This window comes from Monodelphis domestica, chromosome 1 (assembly GCF_027887165.1).
Source record: "Monodelphis domestica isolate mMonDom1 chromosome 1, mMonDom1.pri, whole genome shotgun sequence".
Taxonomy (NCBI): Eukaryota; Metazoa; Chordata; class Mammalia; order Didelphimorphia; family Didelphidae; genus Monodelphis; species Monodelphis domestica.
Genome location: NC_077227.1, coordinates 414516508 through 414533547, shown reverse-complemented (window position 1 = coordinate 414533547; position 17040 = coordinate 414516508). Strand labels below are relative to the sequence as shown.

Sequence of the window (17040 nt, the reverse complement as noted above, 5' to 3'; positions counted from 1 at the left end):
GAATAGCTTATAAAGTACTATCTTCTAGGGGGAGCTCTTTCCCAGATTATAATATAAGGATATACTCATATACATGATGTACATATAATATATACTTATATAACGTGCACATATTATATAAACTATATGAATATAATTAAATAAGAAAATTATATATGTGCATATGTATATATTGGTAGCTAGATGGCACATATGGATAGAGTGCTGCTCCTAGAGTCAAGAACACCTTCAAATTGAGTCTCAGACATTCAGCTGCTCCTGGGCAAGTAGCTGAACCTCTTCCTCAGTTTCTTCATATATAAAATAGGGATAATAATAACATTTACCCCCTAAGATGGTTGTGGGGATTGAATAAGATAATATTTATGAAGTACTCTAAAAACTTTAAATAAATAAACGTAATATACATGTAAACAGATATGCCTACGTATACTTCTTTATCTACATATAGATTTATCTGCATGTCTATATATAGATTTATGTATGTGTTTAGCTGTTTTCACATACTTCTATCCTTCTAGAATAGAATTTCCTTGAGGGCATGTAATAAGTACTTGATAAATGTTCATTGGATCAGTTCAGATTAGGACCATAAAAGATTGTTCAAATCTGATCTGTAAAACTTACTTGTGTGACCTTGGTAAGGATAACTCCTTGTTTAACCTTTCTTCATCTTCTTTATATATAATTATGCTCCCAAATAAATGACCCAATGATATACCTATCACACTTTCTGATGAGTTCCTTAGAAATATTTTTATCAATTTTAGTCAATAAGGTTTTATTGAGGATATTCCATCAATTTGTAATTGGATCCATTATTTGGTTTTGTGTGTATGTGTACATATATATATATATATATATATAAACATATATATATATAATATATATATATAATACAAATTTTGATATTTTGGCCTATTGGGTATGCCAAATATCAAAATTTGTTCCTTCTCTTCCTACAAATAATAATTAAATAAAAATAGTTTGTAAAGGTAATGAATTAATGAATTGTTTGCTGGGCGTTTAGAAAGAAATGTGGTGATTATAAAGAGTTGGTATGGCTTTATCAAAAACACAATCATGCCACACTAACCTCTTCATTTCCCTTTTTGACAGGATTATTGAATTAATAGATTATGGAAATATTGTGGATATAATGTGCCTAGATTTTCACTAAGCTTTTGATAAAGTAGCTCATGCTCTTTGGAAAGTGTGTGTGTGTGTGTGTGTGTGTGTGTGTGTGTGAACATGTGTATATATGAGAGAGAGAGAGAGATTAGATGACAGTACAGTTAGATGGATTATGTATGTTTGTATGGCTTGAATAAAAAAAATAAGAAATTAGTCATTAATATTTCAGTGGAGATAGACGTCTCTCTCCAGTGGCATATGCCATGAATCTGTGGTTGGCCCTGTAGAGGTTCATATTTGTATCTGTTACTGGGATAAAAGCTAAGATGGAATGCTCATTAAATTTTCAAGTGACACAAAGCTGAAAAGGATATAGGTAACACACTAGATGACAGTCAAGATTGAAAAGAATCTTAATAGGCTTGAGCATTGGGCTTTATCTGATGAAGATGAAATTCTGTAAGGATCAATAGAAAGTCTTCTATTTGACCACCAAAAAGTCCATTTCACCTGGACAAGATGGAAGAAGCACAGATAAAATTTGTTCTAAAATAAGAACTGATGTTTTTAGTGTACAGAAAAATCAGCATGAGTTAGTATCAAATGAAATAATAATTGTTTGCTTCATTTGGTCCTCACAACAATTCTGGGATGTTGGTGCTATTACCACCCTTATTTTATAGTTGAGGAAGCTGAGGCAAAAAGAAGTTAAATAATTTTCTCAAGGTCATATAGTCATTAAGGTATGAATTTGAATTCAAGTCTTCCTGATTTCAGAATCAGCACTACATTCACTGTGCTACTTAGTTTCAAAAAACCCCAAAAAACAAAAAACAAAACAACCCAAAGCTAACATGCTGCATTAAGAGAGACACAACTTCTTGAATGGAGAGGTGATAGTACCTCTCTTCTTGGCCTTGTCAAGACTTTATTTGCAATATTATGTTTGTTTGGTTTTAGATGCCATACTTTAAGAAGAGAATTGATAAGCAGGACAGTATCCAGGCAAAGACAACTAAGATAGTGAAGGGCCTTGAGTCCATGTCACATGAGAAATTGTTTTAGGAACTGGTTCTTTCTAAACTGTAGAAGACTCAGATATATGAAAGTTGTTTTCAGGTATTTGAAGAACTGTCATGTGGAAGATGGATAAAACTTGTTCTATTTGGCCCTAGAGGGCAGAATTGGGCACAAATGTTAGAAGTTATAAAGAGGTGAATTAGGACTTGATGTCAAGAATCACCTCCCCATGACTAGATCTTTTAAAAACTGGAATGGAGTATCTTGAGAAGTAGTGTCCCCAAATCTCCCTCCTTAGAGATCTTCAGGCAAAAGTTAGATAATTATTTGTCCATTATGCAAATGATTGAATGAAAAACATGAATTCACCACTTCCCAAATTCAAAGCACTATGCTAATCTCTGGGGATAGCAATACAAAAGTGAGATATTCCCTAGCCATCCAGATACCACCCATAAAAGGTAGTGATAGTCAAAGAAGGGAGTCTTGAAGTTGGCAATGCATTGGAAACTGGACCTTGCAAAGGACAATGACTGTATTGATTTGATTACAGTTTTCAGAACAAGAGGTGGAAAGAAGGGGGTGGAGTGCATACATGCATCAGAAGGGCAGAAAATGGCCAGGGTAAAAATGCACAAATGCAGGGATGCACACATTGTTCAAGAGAATATACAAGCAAAGCAGCCCACATCTTCCCTGTCAGGTTCTTCTAACCTATTTAATTTTGTACCACCAGAAGTGTTCTTTAGTGGCTACTAAATTAAAATTAAATTAAAATTAAAATAGTGAGAATTCTATCCTTATATGGATTAGATAGGATGACTACTGAGATCTCTTCTAATTCTCAAAATCTCTGATTCTTTTTTATAATTATTTGACAGTATAAACTAGACTGTGTTAAATTAAACATGTTCCATGAATCCTTGCTCCCTATCCTACACTCATTTCTCCATCCTGTATCTTTATGCCTCTGAATAGGCTGCCCTCCATGTTTGGAAGGTGCTTTCTCCTTACCTTTCTTAGAACTTCTTTTTCCTTTAAAGCTCAACTCAAATGCTACCTTTTACATGAAACATTTACTGGCCCCCCTACCCCCAAATGGTACTGTCTTTCCCCAAGAAATTTTATATTGTATTTATTGTATACATCCTTATATTGTATAATTGTCATAAAATGCTAATTTTATAAAAGTTAAGAAACTTGCTACCTCCCAGAATCTAGAAAGTGAACTGCTTGGAGAAGATGCCATGGAGATGCCTGCAGAAACCTCACACTGCACCGAAAGATCTAGAATGAACTTTGGGTTGTAGTGAAATTGAACTGAAGGGGATTGGACACATTTGTTTTGAATGTACACTCTTGCACAAAAGGAAACTGCCCCCTAATTAGCTTTTTGTCAATGTGCCTAGCAAACACTGGTTTTGGTCTCTCTCTCTCTCTCTCTTCTATTTCCCTCTTATCTCAAACTATTGTAGTTTCCTCTTAGAAGGTGCCATGTTTTATGCACCTGTAGTTACAAGATTTTTAGGGGTACAAGATGTCAAATGATCCATTGAGGAGAGTAGCCTTCCAAAGGATCACAGTGGGGATTGTGAAGATGGGATTAACTCTCCCCTGTCTATTTTTAGATTTAATCATCAGAAGTGTATATATCCCATTTTATCCTTAATTGGGGCAGGTCTGTGACCCATGTGTGCAAAAGTGGGTGACAAATCAGAAACTACTGACTGCCCTCTGGGCAGTCCTAAGCAAAACTAAAGCTACAACTGGTCCACATCAAGTGGAAGGAATGCACAAGAAGTGACACAAAGAAGCATCTTTAAAAGCAGTGGCAACTTCTTGTGAGGGGAAGTTCTTTGGAGTTCAAGTTTGAGTTGGAGTTGGAGGCTGGTGAAGGATCTGCTTCATGGACCTGAGACTGAAATTTGGTGAGACTGTTCTTGAATCTCTCCCTTTGAACTACCACTTGGATGAGTGAAAAGACTGACTCTTTTTCCTGGCTTTCTGGAGGGACTAGCCTCTGGAGAGGCCTCCATTTTGGAGAAGGCCTTGTGGCTGTAACCCTTGTTTAGTTTACCTCTGGGACCCCCTTTGCTGGGGCCTTCGAAGCCCTGCCTGTTCGAATGGGGTCAGAGTAATTTTCTAACCTCTCTGTCTCATTTCCCTTACTTTCAGTCTTTCTCCTTTTTGTAAATAAATTGCCATAAAAAGTCATTCTGACTTGAATAATATATTTTTGGTGACCACATTTTTTATACATTTAGTCCAACCTTTTTATTTTAGCCCTTACAATATGTAGAAAGAAAGAAGAAAACATTTATGAAGCATCTACTCTGTATCAGGCAAAGTGCTAAATGCTTTACATATTTCTCATCGGATCTTTACAACAAACCAGGGAAATAGGTGGTATTATCCCCAATTTACATGTTTGTTTCTTGTGATAGAGATCTTATTGAATATAGAGATTTATTGAATATAGAAATTCTTTCATTTCTATCTTTGATTCCTTCATGTCTCGCACATTGCATGGCACATAGTAGGCACATTTTATAAATTCTTGTGGATCAATTGATCCAATCCATATTCCAATGCTAATGAGAATGAGCATTGTTTTTAGTGGCTCTATATAATGAATGTTAGTCAATTCCATCAAAAAATTCTATAAATTCAGTGATAAATGGCAGTTGATTTAGCTATTTGGCAACCTATGGAAATGTTTCCAGGAATGGATTGAGAAAGTAGCCTGATGACCAGACCTTTTCTTTGCTCTTAAATTGCTTTTCCCAAACATTGCCATAACCTTTTTCTTGAGAGACAGAAGGTTGTGCCAATTTCTTCATCAGAATCTTCTTCCTTAGCAATGCAGGCACCTTCTGAGCCAGGGCATGGATCCAAATTCTGGGGAATCCTGATGGAGACTGCTGATGAGGATAAAGTGTGTGTTCTTGGGTTTCTCTTGGAGCTATTCCTTTGGTCCTGGCTTGGTAGTGGTGGTGACTTTATAATTGGTTTGGTGGTTTTGTTATAATGAAATCTGCACAGTTTTTTTCCATCATGATGACTGGGAGCTCCAGATGAGTCAACAGTATAAGATGGTGACAAAAATAAATAAGTAAAATAAAGCTACAGTAAACTTATGGTGCATTAAGAGAAACAATGACCAGAATGAGGAAGGTGAGATAATAAGCTCTATGTTTTTACCTTCTAAAGCCACATTTGGGATATTTTGTTTAGTTTAAAACATTGCATTTGAGGAAGGACACTGACAAACTGGAGGAAGTCAAGAGAATGGTGAAAGCATGGTGCAGGGATGGAAAAATCCACCCTGTCACAATTTGTTGGAGGAGCTAGGAATATTTAGCCGAAAGAAGAGAAAACTTAAGGGGGACATAGTCACTGTCTTTAAGTATTTGCAAGACTCTCATGGAAATAAGGTTTAGGCTTGTTTTTGGTCCCAGTGGGCATATCTAGGAACAAGAGATAGAAATTTCAGAGAGTCAGATTTTGACAACAAAAGGAAAAACTTCTTCACAAACAGAGTTCCAAAAATGGAATGGGCTGCCTTAGTAGGTAATGAGTTCCCCAACACTGGATCTATTTAAATAGAGACTGGATGATCATTTGTTGGAATTGTTGTCAAGAGGATTCCTCTTCAAATATCACTGGAATTAATGACCTTTGAAGTCCCCTTCCGGCTTTAAGATTCTGGATTAAAATCTAGTAGACTATGGGCCCCTTGGGATTAATGGGAACTGGACTATAGGTCTGGTTTAGTAGCCAGGTCTTCTTCTCCTAGGCCCCTTTGGGCCCCTGTTCTTGTCATTTTCTTATGTCCCAGATGTCAGACAGGAATTATAGATGAATACAAAAGTGATGCTTTGGCAAGTTCTTCCCTGTCGATTGTATATTTAATTCCATAATATTTTTTCATTAATAGGAATAAGTATGGTAAGAGGGAACTTTGGATGGCTCTAAATATCTTCCTCTTGTCACTCAGATTAACAGGCTGTTCTGTCAGAGTGTCATCAATCTGGGGTGAATGGGCACAGAGAATGAAGCTTATACTGACAGAGAAAATTAGGTGCCATTTCTGTGATTCATCTGACCATATATCTAGCTGCCCAAATCCTCATAAAGGAAATGAACATATTCCAGCTAGTTCTCCACCAATCCTCCCTCCCTCCACCCTCCCAGTTCCCAGTAATCTTCACTCTGGTTATGTGAACTGTGTACTCTGACTCATAGTCAGATAATTCACTTAACTTCAGCAAGAACCTTTTGCTTGTCTACTGTGTGTACTCAGAAGATCTTAATATCTAGGCCAACCTTTTGCCTCAGTCAGGGAGCTGTCAAGAAAAGATACAATTCCCAAGTACTCTTATTCTGGACCATGTAGGTAAAAAAAAAGAACTTGCCTGGGCTGAGCACTAAGGGACAAGAGAATAAAGAATAAGAGATGGCAAAATTAAAATTGAACTTAGAGAACCTTTAGTCCATAACTTTCCTGAGGGACACCAACCTATAGTATTTTCTCCTCCTGTGTAATGACTTTTATTATTGAAGGTCCCAACTTTGTAGGGAAAAGAAAAAGAAAAGGCAAAAACATTATTCCCTTTGCCCCCTACCCCCATCCACCACTATCATGTTCTTCTCAATATTGGCTTCTTTTGGCCTACATCCATATCCTACCTATATGAGGTGATGATAAAGCTTTGGGGTAGGAGGAAGAGTGGAACAGTCTGTAGTCAAGAATTCAGACATTTTTAACCTGTCTGAGACATAGTTTAACTTGGGAAACACTGTTAAGAAAACTGAGGCATCAAAAGGTTAACAAAAAACCAAAACCACATAGTTTACAAGTGACAAAATCAAGACTCAAAAATCATGATTTCTAGTCCAATGCCCCAATGTAGCATTACAGTAATGGACAAAGAAAGCTGTAGACATGCTATGTACTGCCCTCAATTAATAAAATGAAATAATATTTACCGAGTTCATTGCAAATATTAAAGTACTATATAAATACTAGATATTATTATTATTATCATCATCATCATTATTATTAGGATAATAATTTTGAATCATAGTTCTGATACTTAAGACCATAGTACTAGAGATGAAAAAGGAATTCTTTTGTTCTCATCCTACCATTTTATTGATGAGGAAACTGGGATACAACTGTACTGGTCAAGTAACTTACCCATTGTCACACAAGTAATAAATGACAGAAGAGATACTCTGACTCCAATGAAATTTTTATTTCCACAGTTCTACTCTTCCTCCTTAGGTAAATTGGGGTTATCTACTTCCCTCTGGGCCCTCATTTTCTTCAACTGTAAAATAAAGAGTTCAAATTAGATGGCATCAAAGTTCCCCTCACAATTCTAAATCCTATGAACCTATGAGTAGTCTTATAATCTTATCCTATATTAGGGAGGGCTATTAGTTTACATAGTCAACTTGTCTCTCTCTCCTTCAGTATCACCAGGGCAAGGGGTCCTGGAAGCCTTCCAGAGAAGGGGAAGGGGTGGCGTTTTGATTAAAGGTGGATATGATTATAAAGTCCTCAGAGATCAGAAGAAGTCTCTCAACTTTGCTACTGATGTGAGGAAATTCTGGCTTGGATTCCAGCCTTCCATTTGGCTCCAGGACCTATTTGCCTAAGGAGAAATCCTCTGTTGGACCAATCTCCCAAATGGCTTCCTTCCCCTCCTCACACTCCCCAAGTCTTCCGAGAAATCCCTGAGAAATCCCTTTCTCTGTGCCAGGCCCCTCTCCCAATGCCACCCAACCTAATGTGGATACCTTTGGATACAACAGGATGTTTCCTGTTCACTTTCTCCTTTCATTCTTTCCATTAAGAAATATAAGTAAATTGAATAGCAGCAGCCCATCTCAGACCCGCCAGGCTGACGTTCAACGGTGTAACTATGTTACTGCAAGAAGGTATATTGGCCTTAATTGAGCACAATTGAAGGCCACTCAATCAAATAACCTCATTTACTTAAAGGTTGACAAGAGGCAGAGTCTGGTTGTGGACCTGGCCAAAATAATTAAAACAAGCTCTGCATTTACGGTAAAAATGTGATAAGGTTTTTTTTTGTAGTTGGTTTTGTTTTGTTTTGTTTTTGAGTGAGGGAAGAGAGTCATAGTTAGGAACTATTTTTTTTTTCAGAAGATTATACTGTTGTTTCGATGATAGGCTTTCCCCAAGACTATTGGCATAATACCAAGGAGACATGGAGGAATTGAATGATTATTATGAATGAATAAAGCATTTATTAATGTGCCAAGCCCTGTGCTAAAGAGGATACAAATAGAAAAAGTCCAGGGAGTACTTGCTCTCAATAATTTCACTCTAACTGAGGGAAAAAACACATAAAAGCTGTCTCAACTGCAGAGCAGATGGAAGGCGCCAAGAGTCGTAAGTGTGCATCTGCAAAGTAGATGGCAAGGTCCAGCAGTCCCAAGGCTTTATCTATAGGTCAAATGTTTGGTTGGTACCAAGATGGAAAAAATGGTAAGACTAGAAGAACTTAGAAGGAATGTCAGAGAAGGTCCTCCATTTCACCAGAAAGAATAGCATCAATGATTGTCATCTCATGCAAGGAGTTTGAGCCTTCCTGCAACTCAGATTCTAGGTAGCCCAGGGCTATGGGAAAGGGAAAAGGTGGTGGTGTCAAGCCTTTTTATTTTGCATTAAATCCAGAACAATACTATAGGTGTTTCTATTGATATTTCCCCAAAAATATGAAGTATAGATTCACTCATCCTTTTTTCAAACAGCTACCCAGATCCCATTGTAATATAATTGGAAAGGGGGCAGGATATGGAGTTAGATTACCTTGGTTTGTGTCCTGGTCTATGTGTCCATAAGAAAGTCATTTCACATGACTTGCCTTCTCTCCTCAACCAAAGTTTCTTTCTTCTTCAGTAAAATGAGTATAAATATACTTGAACTACCTTATAGGTAATTTGTATAAGGAAATGCCAGGTAAGAAAATACTTTCTGACAATGCAGCTCTCTCTCTCTCTCTCTCTCTCTCTCTCTCTCTCTCTCTCTCTCTATATATATATATATATATATATATATATATATAGTATATAAGACTATAAGACAACTTATAGTCTTAGAGAGTTGCCCCAAGCATTAAGAGGTCAAGTGACTTGTCCAGGGACATATAGCCAGTATGTTACTCAATCTTAGGCTTTCATAGTTGCAAAGCCAAATCTCTCTTCAAGGCCATATGACAACTAAACCATGTTATACTGTACTGCTATGAGAAAATGCTTTGCAAATCTTAATGAGCCATAGAGACATTATTTCACTGGCTCCAAGTTATGTCTTCCTTGATTGATCAGACAAGAACTGATTGTCTTCCTGTTTGGCCTATAAATGGGAATCCCATGTCTAATCCTGCTTTCCCCTCCCTGTTGGTACATATTCTGCTCAATTGTGCACATCATCTATAGATGCCTTGATGATTTTATTGGCCATTTAGGCCCTGGATTGCTTTCATTTAATTTTCCCATATATACTTTTCATGCATGCCTAGCATCAATCTGTCTTAGATTGCAAGCCCCTTCAGGGGCCACATTTTCCAGAAATGTATTTTCCAAATAATTGAAGGATGATCTCTGTAGGACAACGCTTAAGACATATTGTCTATCTTTCTAAAATAAGTTTAAAACTTCCTGGGTTTCTCAAAGAGAGAATAATGAAAACAATTTATTTTTTAATATTGACTTTATAAATCACATTTATATAATACTTTCAGGTTTGCAAAATGTTTTCCTCACAATGACTCTGTAAGAAAAGTAATATAAGCATTGGTATATTCATTTTATAGATTAGGAAACTGAGGATCAGAGAGGGGAAGTGAATGGTTCCTGGTCGTAAGGTAATAAATATCAGAGGAATATTTGAACTCAGAATGCCTGCTTCCAATTCCAGAGTTCCAGTCACTAGACTACAGCAGTACTTCATGTTTGGTTATCTGGAATAGTGACTATCATACTGTGCTATAGCAAAATGAAATCTTTAATGATTTATTTTGCCTTTAACATTGAAGAGCCCCAATCCACTTGGTTTTCATAGTTCTTATGTCTACATTTGTAATTCTTCTCTTTCTTTCTCCTCTGGAAGCTATTAACTCTCAATGCTTTTCTCGAGTCCTTCTCCATTTAGCAGTTCTTATAATTATTCCTTAATTACTCTTTCAAATTAGCTAGGAAAACATATCTACATATAAGGTTTTTCTAAAGGTTATTTTAGCCACTCAGAAGCTTTTTCAAGGGTTTGTAAGACCTAGATTTGTACCAGTAACCACCTATTCTGGTGAATAGATAAATGAGAAATTGAGATCAAGAGAGAAGTACTAGTCCTCAATCCTGCTTGCCTCATGTGGTTAAGATTGGCCAGATGTTTGGTTTTCAGAGAAAAAAAAGGCAATATAATTATAAAATTGGAAGGAAAAATGAAAAATATTTGGAATAGGTAATAAAGATCTGAATTCAAATTCCCATTTTTCCTTTTAAATTTATGATCTTAGGCAATTCACTTATCCTCTAGAGTTTTTGTTTCCTCATCTGTATATTAACTCCCTTGTAGAGTTGTTAAAAGGGTAATACTTTATAAAACTTAAATCACTACAGAACTGTAAGTTATCATTATTTTTATACCTAAATGTTTTTTATTAAAAATGGACCATTGTGAATAGTATACTTGTCAGATATTTGGGAAAGGAAAGATTTTAAGACCAAGCAAGAGTTAGAAAAATTACAAAATGTAAAATAAATAATTTTGATTACATTAAATTAAAAGGGGTTTGTACAAACAAAACCAATGCAACCAAAATTAGAAGGGAAACAACCAATTGGGAAAAATCTTTATAACAAAAACCTCTGACAAAGGTCTAATTACTCAAATTTATAAAGAACTAAGTCAGTTGTACAAAAAATCAAACCGTTCCCCATTTGATAAATGGGCAAGGGACATGAATAGGCAGTTTTCAGATAAAGAAATCAAAACTATTAATAAGCACATGAAAAAGTGTTCTAAATACCTTATAATCAGAGACGTGCAAATCAAAACAACTCTGAGGCACCACCTTACACTTAGCAGATTGCCTAACATGACAACAAAGGAAAGTAATAAATATTGGAGGGGATGTGGCAAAATTGGGACAATAATACATTGCTGGTAGAGTTAAGAATTGATCCAACCATTCTGGAAGGCAATTTGGAACTATGCCCAAAGGGAGCTAAAAGACTATCTGCCCTTTGATCCATCCATACCAGTACTGGGTTTATACCCCAAAGAGATCATAAGGAAAAGGACTTGTACAAAAAATATTTATAGTCACACTCTTTGTGGTGGCAAAAAAAAAAAAAGGAAAATGAGGGGATGCCTTCTGATTGGGGAATGACTGAACAAATCATGGTATATGTTGGTGATGGAATACTATTGTGCTCAAAGGAATAATGAACTGGAGGAATTTCAAGTGAACTGGAATGACCTCCAGGAATTGATGCAGAGTAAAAGAAGCAGAACCAGGAGAACATTGTACACAGAGACTGATACACTGTGGTACAATTGAATGTAATGGACTTCTCTACTAGCAGCAATGCAATGATCAAGGACAATTTTGAGGGACTTACAAGAAAGAATACTATTCACATCCAGAGGAAGAACTATGGGAATAGAAACAAAAGAAAAACAACTGCTCAATCACAAGGGTCAATGGAGATATGATTAAGTATATAGACTCTAAATGATCACCCTAGTGTAAATATCAAGGGTATGGAAATGGGTCTTGATCAATAACACATGTAAAAAACCCCAGAGGAATCAAGTGTCGACTTTGGGAGGGGGTGGGAGAAGGGCAGGGAAAAAATATGAATCTTGAAACCATAGAAAAATATTCTGAATTAATTAATTAAATAAAAATTAAAAAAAAATGAAAATAGGTCTTGATTAATGACATGTATAAAACTCAGTGGAATTGCATGTCAGCTATGGGAGGGGGGTGGAGGGAGGAGAGAGAAAGAACATCAATCTTGTAACCATGGAAAAATATTCTAAATTAATTTAATTAAATAAAAATTTCCAAATTTAAAGTAAAATAAAATGTGATTAAAAAATGGACCATTGCCACATTAAAATAGCCATGTTATGATTGTTATCCCATTCACAACCAACTTTGTGTCCTCTATTAACTTGTAGGGGTTGGATTATTATCTCTATGGTCTCTTCCAGCTCTAACATTCTATGATTGCCTCCTCAAATATTACGTTGTAACGACCCAGGCACACAACAAAGCAGTTATGAAGATGCCAGGTTGGCTTTCATTAACTAGCTAATACTGGCTGTCCAATGTAGAGTTATTTTATATCTTAGTTTCCTCCCTTTCCTGCCCATCACACCCATCTCCATTCTGATCTACAGATTTCTCGGAAAGAGCTCATGGTATTTGAGCTTGAAATTCTTCAGTACAGCTTTCTCTGAAGTACGGCCTGGCAGTTGAAATTCAGAGACAAAGTCCAAGGATATTTCCTGTTCTGCTTTTGGGAGCCTGATTTCCTATTCTTTTAACTAAATAATAAAAATCAATGCCCTCACATCTCCATCAAGCCCAATATTCTCCTGTTTCGTTCCTTTCTCTTTCCATGGTCCATTTCATTCTCCTACCACCTCTGTCAATTTCACCACTGGGACTGGTTTCACTATTACAATAATTAAGCTCTTAGCTTTGGCCAGAGATGTAAGGAAACCTTAAGCCAGTGAAAAGTTGTAAACATTAAGTCCATCAAGTGGGAAAACTGCAAAGCTGAGTGAGGACGGGTTCACCAGTCAAGTATGACCTCATTCCTTCCCGTTTGGGCTTTGTTCTTATGGGATGTACCTTTCTTGAATGCCTGTAACATATGCCCTTCAAAGTCAAGCATTGTTCTCATCCCTAACCTCTCTCCTTTTCCATTTTATTATTTTATTTTGGTCAAGACTGGCCTTTCGAGAGTATTAATAAAATACCACAGGAAAGTCAGATGGAAACAGGATCATTCAGATTGACCCCAGGAGAATTCTCCCCAGGGCTCTCACTCTACCCCTCCCCACCAATTATAGTCATAAAGGCGTTACTTACTTTAGGTGAGAGGGACTTAAGGGACAAAGCATTGCTTTCATCAGGAATTTGGCATTGAGTTTTCAAATGACATATTTTTATTGTTATTTCATGGATTCTAATTTAGCCTGCTCCATAAAAGGAAAGTTCATCTACTAATTATCTGTCATAGGCCATGGTATTAGAGCTGTGTGGTATCTAAGAGATTACTGGAGGTATCAATGGGCAAGAGGAGGTAAGGGACTTCCCTTCAGGTCACACAGACAGTGATTAACAGAATGGGAATTTGACCAGGTCCTCTGACTTCCAATTTAGTGTTTGTTCCACTATCCTGCCTGATGAGCCCTTTTACTGCAATTATGACTCTCAAATTATTTAAAAGGAATTTCTAAAACTCCTCAACTTTCTTCTAACCACATTGCTTGAGCTCAGTAGAAGTCTGGCCATCTTGCTTTCCCTCACAGAAGAAATTTGCATGAACATATGGAAGGGGTAATCACAGCCAACAGAGGGGACTTGGGCCTCCTTGTTAAGGGCTCAGAGGGAAAATGTGACTGAATCCTAAACAATAGTGTGCTTGATGTAGGATTTTTCCTTTTAGATTCCAATTCTCGTAAGTTTGTCTGGGTGAAGGGGGCAGACTACTGTTCGGTGCCACACACCACGTCATCCCCCGCCTGCACTGCAGGCTTCTAGAAGGACTTTTACACAGTGAAGTGGTGGAAAGAGTGACTTCAGGGAAACCAGGTGTCTACAATGTGGAGATTATGGGGAATACAGCACCTTTTTTCTTTTCTTTCTTTTTTTTTTCCTCTAAAGGCCCAAGGCCTGGCACCTGGTAGAAAAGGACCACAGGGAAGAAAGAGACTAACACACTTTGGAATTCATCTGATTAAAAATGTGTAGTTAAATAGTATAACCCTTGGCAACTTGAGGTGGCCATATGGCTATGATTTACAGATGTTTTAATTAGTCAACAAGCAACATGATATTTTAGGAAGAAAAAAATGTGCTGGACCTGGAGTCAACAGATCTAGCTTTAAACCCCAGCTCTGATATCTATGAGCTGTGTCATTAAAATTTTGTGACTTTTCTTTTCTTCATCTGCAAAAAGAAGATATAAGCATACAACTGACTTTCACCTCTTTTGTTCAAGCAGTTTTCCTTGACACTCTCTTCTCTAAGTTTTCATGACACTAATGTCTCCTGATTCTCTTCCTACTTATCTAGCCGCGCCTTCTCAGTCTTCTTTGCTGAGTCATCATTTAGGTCATGTCTACTAACTGTGGGTGTACCTCAGATTTCTATCTTGGACTGTCTTTTCTTCATCATCTATTCTATTTCACTAGGTGATCTCATCAGCCCCAATGGATTCAAATACTAACTCTATACCAATGAGTATCAGATTGATGGTCCAGCTCTAATCCTTTTCCCTAACTCTAGTCTCTCATCTTCAGCTGACTTCAAGATATTTTAGCATGTCCCATAGGCAACTTAAACTCAACATAGGCAATGTTGAACTCAATATCTCCCCCCACCCCTCCCCAAACTCTCTTGTGTTTCTAACTTGCCTTTCACTATCAAGGGTATCACTGTTTCCCCAGCTTTCATGTTAAAAAACTGGGTATCCTCAACCTCTTCCCTCTTTCTTTCTTCCCTGTTCCCTTCCCTCTTCCTTCTCTCTCTCTCTCTTCCCCTCCCTTACTCCCCTCCCCTTTTCCTTTCCTCTCTGTCCCTCTTTTTTTCTCTGCCTCTCTGTCTGTGTATCTCCTCCTCCCTTTCCTTTTCCGTCTCCCTCCTTCCATCTCTTCCTGTCTTTCTGTCTCTCCCTCTCCCTCTTCCCCTTCCCCTTCCCCTTCCCCCATATCCATTCAGTTCCCAAGACCCATTGTTTTTACCTTTGTAATATCTTCCATTTATCCCCCCTTCTCTCCCCTGTCACTGCCACTCCCCTGGTGCAATCCCTCATCACCTCAAAACTATACTATTGCTATATAGTCTTATCATTAGTCTCCCTACTTCATGTCTCCCCTGCCTCCAGAGCACCCTCCACTTGGCTACCAAAGTCATCTTTGTAAAACATAGACCTGACCATATCCTCTACATTCTCACTAAGCATCTCCCTATTTCTTTCAAGATCAAATAAATCCTTCACTTGGCTTTCAAAGCTCTCTATCACCTTTCCCCTTCCTCTCTTTCCAGTCTTGTTGTACTTCACATTCCCCAAAGAACTCTGTAATCCAGCAATAATTTTTTTTCTCCTTTTTCAGCTTTTTTCTCTCCAATACTTAGCACAGTTCCTGGCACTTAGGATATGCTTAATAAATGATTATTGACTGACAACCACATTCCTATAGTAGGTTTTATATCTTAACATCTGTAAGCTTTTGGTCATATCACTTAAAACTCTTTGAACCTCATTTTCTTCATTTGTAAACTATGAGGTTTCAACTAGATGACCTTATAGCTAGTGTTATATTAGGCATTTGTCATGAAGAATTATTATATTTTGGGGAAAATGATTTGGTCCATGGAATATTTAATCCAAGTATTGATGCCCTGTTATAATGAAACTGTGGATGTGTTCCTGTTTATGGCCATTAAATAGATACACTACAAAAGAGAACCTAAATAGATAATAAGATCCCTATTCAGCCTATTTATGCCAGATTACCAGAAATGAAATTGTTGAGTGCTAGAATTAATTCCTAGCACAATGCTTTTTAATTGAATTTTATTTATTTATTACATTAAAATATTCCTTTCCTCCTCCCCCCCCCCATTAGAGAAGGTATCATCTGACAAAAAGATGCATGCAAATAAAAAAACTATGTCTGACTTATTTCTGTTTATCAGTTCTTTCTCTGGAAGTCATTCTTCAAACAATATTTCTGTTGCTGTATATGGTGTTCTCTTTGTTCTGTTCCTTTCATTCTTCATAATTTCATGTAGCCCTTTCCATAATCTCCCCAAACTTTACCTGTTTGTCATTTCTTGCAGTGTAGTAATATTACATCACAATCATATGCCACAACTTGTTTAGCCATCTCCCCCCCACCCCAATTGATAGGCATCCCTAGCAATTTCCAGTTCCTTGTTACCACAAAGAAAGTTGCTATAAATATATTAGAATACGTAGATTATTTTCCTTTTTCCCTGATCACCTAGAAAACAAACCTAATGGTAGTATTGCTGGATCAAAAGGTAAACACACAGATTTGTAACTCTTAGAGCATAATTCCAGATTCACTCCAAAATGGTTGGATCAATTCACAGTTCTACCAACAGTGCATTAGTGTCCTCATTTCCCACATTCCTTCCAACATTTGTCATTTTGCCCCTTTATCATTTTAGCAGACAATATAATGACACATATATAGACAATCCTAGAGTTGAAAAATTAGTTGAAACTTATCAATAAATTTAGCAATGTAGCAAGATGTAAAATAAACCCACATAAATAATCAGCATATCTATATATCACCAACAATATCCTTCGAGAAGGAAATGTTAAGGAAGGAGGTCTAGTCTAGCAGTATCAGATTTTGAACTAACTAGCATAAGACTTAAATATTATCTTGTCCAAGGAGCAGCCGGATAGCTCAGTGGATTGAGAGATAGGCCTAGAGACAGGAAGTCTTAGGTTTAAGTGTGGCCTCAGATACATCTTAGCTGTGTGACCCTGGGCAAGTCACTTAACCCTCATTGCTTAGCCCTTACCACTCTTCTGCCTTGGAACCAATACACAGTTCTAATTCTAAGG

At 37.1% G+C, this 17040-nt stretch overlaps 1 protein-coding gene across 10 annotated transcripts in view; it reads left to right on the top strand.

The window, feature by feature from the left end:
• ASTN2 (astrotactin 2) overlaps positions 1–17040 on the top strand; it is a 1150327-nt gene that overhangs the window by 863505 nt on the left and 269782 nt on the right. The window lies entirely within an intron of this gene.